We start from the raw sequence: 2,342 nt of genomic DNA, 5'->3' as shown, positions 1-2,342 counted from the left end.
CCTAGCTCAATTCCTGGAACATAGTTGGCACTTGCTAAATATAGATCCATGAGTAGTAAGTGGTAGGAGGTAAATCATGAGTCTACTTCTTATACATAATCTATTTGCTAGATTTGATTGAGTGACACCAGGAAATCATATTGCAGACTAGCTCAGCTAGGAAATCTTGCTGTCATTAGACTCTTTTAGGGTGAAACTTTAAAATTCAAGCCTAGGTGAAGCAGACAAATACCAGTATGGAATCAACTGAATCTTGTGTCAAGTTAAGGTGATGCTTGACCAGGAAACTATGGACGTCTCCCCTACAGCTCTTATTCCCTCTCTTTGCACCGATTTGTAGTTGAAGTATACCGATAGCTATTGCTAGGGCACAGATTTTCAGGTTACTCTCGAAGAGATATTCACAAAGAAGAAATAAGATTTTCAAGAACAGCCAACACAAAAAGCATGCAAGAATCTCTGTTCCTTTATCATAAACAGCCTATCATCAAAACCAAAATGACTCAGTTCATTCATGCACTTGTCCTATTGAAGGGGTGAGTGGACTTTGAAACTGGCTTGAATTTAAGGCTCAATACAATTTTGAGGGTGTCTTTGAAATGCTTTTGATTATTTGTGAAATACTTGTCACTTGGGTAAACAGTTATTGGGGCCAATAATAAAATCTTTACCCGAAAAGAGTGTACAGCTTGAGACAGAGAAGGAATAGCCTTGTTTCATCGTTTTCTGAATCTTCTTCAACTGATAATTTCAGATTACTCAAGATAAACAATCTATTTAGATGTCAGATGCATCAATCAGGAAGTCTGTGTGACTACAACCTTGCCTCAGAGAGTTCGTTAAGTGAGACGTGCAAAATCTTTTTATGGAACTATAAAATATGAGTTGTTTAGGGTTTATAAACAAAATTTTCAAGATTGAAAATAAGCCTAAATGCAACTTTGAGCTAGAGTTTTGCAGAGGATTCAGCCTCTTAATTCCTGAAGCACAAGATAATATAGATTGATTCCGAAGGGATTAATTTGCTAAATCATATTACTTAGTGTTAACACATCACAAAATGATACAACTTCAGTTTGCCCATTTATGCTCTTGTGTTAGTTTCTTCTCATGTTCAAAATGGAAATGATAGTTATAAATATTTGAAATAAATTTCATGGAGATCAGATTTCTAAATATTCAATTCTGTTGACACAATTTGGTATCACCCATGAACGTATACTATCTTTTCTTCTTCAGCCCTATGTTGCTTCTCACTGCTTAAAAAGAAAATAAAACTCCATGTGAGACAGTGATATGCAGTGCCCACATGAAAAAATGGAGGTTTCAGTGGAAAGACTTGGATTCTTGTGATCACGAAGATTCCCTCAAGTCCAAGTCCACGCAGCAGGTTGTTGTTTATTTTTTATTCCTTATTGCCCACTTCTCTGTTGTGAGTGTATATGTAACAAAATATCTCTTATTTCAACATTCTTCACAAATACTGCTCAGGGACATTTAGCATATGAAAAGTTCAAACCACACAAAAACCCGCACATGAATTTTTATAGCAGCTTTCTTCCGAATTGCTAAATATTACAAGTAACCAAGATATCCTTCAATAGGTGAATGGATGAACAGATGAATATTTGGTTAGAATATTGTTTGTGTAGAGTATTACTCAGTCATATAAAGAAATGAACTGTCGTGTCATGGAAAGACAAGGAGGGACTCTAAATGCATATTAGGAACAGATAGAAACCTGTCGGGCAAAGGTACACACTGTATGATTTTGAGTATGAGACATTTTGGAAAAGGCAAAACTATGTATATAGGCAAAAAGATCTTGGGTGGGAAAAGATTAAGTGGGATTAGCAGCGGGATGAGTAGGTAAAGCACGGGATTATTAAAGCAGGGAAATAATCTGCATGGCAGTAATGGTGGATACAAGGCCTTATGGGGTTGTCAAATCCCATAACGCTGTGAGACAAAGTGTGGATTCTAATTTGAATGTTCATTAATAATAATGTAATAATGTTGGCTCATCAATATTACTTATCAATATTGATTCAACAAAGTACCACTCCAATGAAAGATGTTAATAACAGGGAAGACTGAAAGGGATGGAGGAGGGATTTTATGGATATTTTCTGTATGTTTTGCTAATTTTTTTCATCGTAAAACTACCACCCCTTAATTAAGTTTTTGTATTAAAAACAAAAGTTAAAGGACAAGTAAAGGTAACAACACAAAACAACAACATTGCCTGGTACACTCACTCAGAATCCTTTATTTTCTGGCGGTGGGCTTCCACCCATCACCTACAAGTTCTTTGCTTTCTCCTGGAGCTGCGGCCATAGTTG

Source organism: Echinops telfairi, unplaced genomic scaffold, assembly GCF_000313985.2.
Source record: "Echinops telfairi isolate 266 unplaced genomic scaffold, ASM31398v2 ScPeMD7_7406;HRSCAF=8444, whole genome shotgun sequence".
Lineage (NCBI taxonomy): Eukaryota > Metazoa > Chordata > Mammalia > Afrosoricida > Tenrecidae > Echinops > Echinops telfairi.
The sequence above is the reverse complement of the archived record's forward strand: the minus strand, read 5'-3'. Positions refer to the sequence as shown.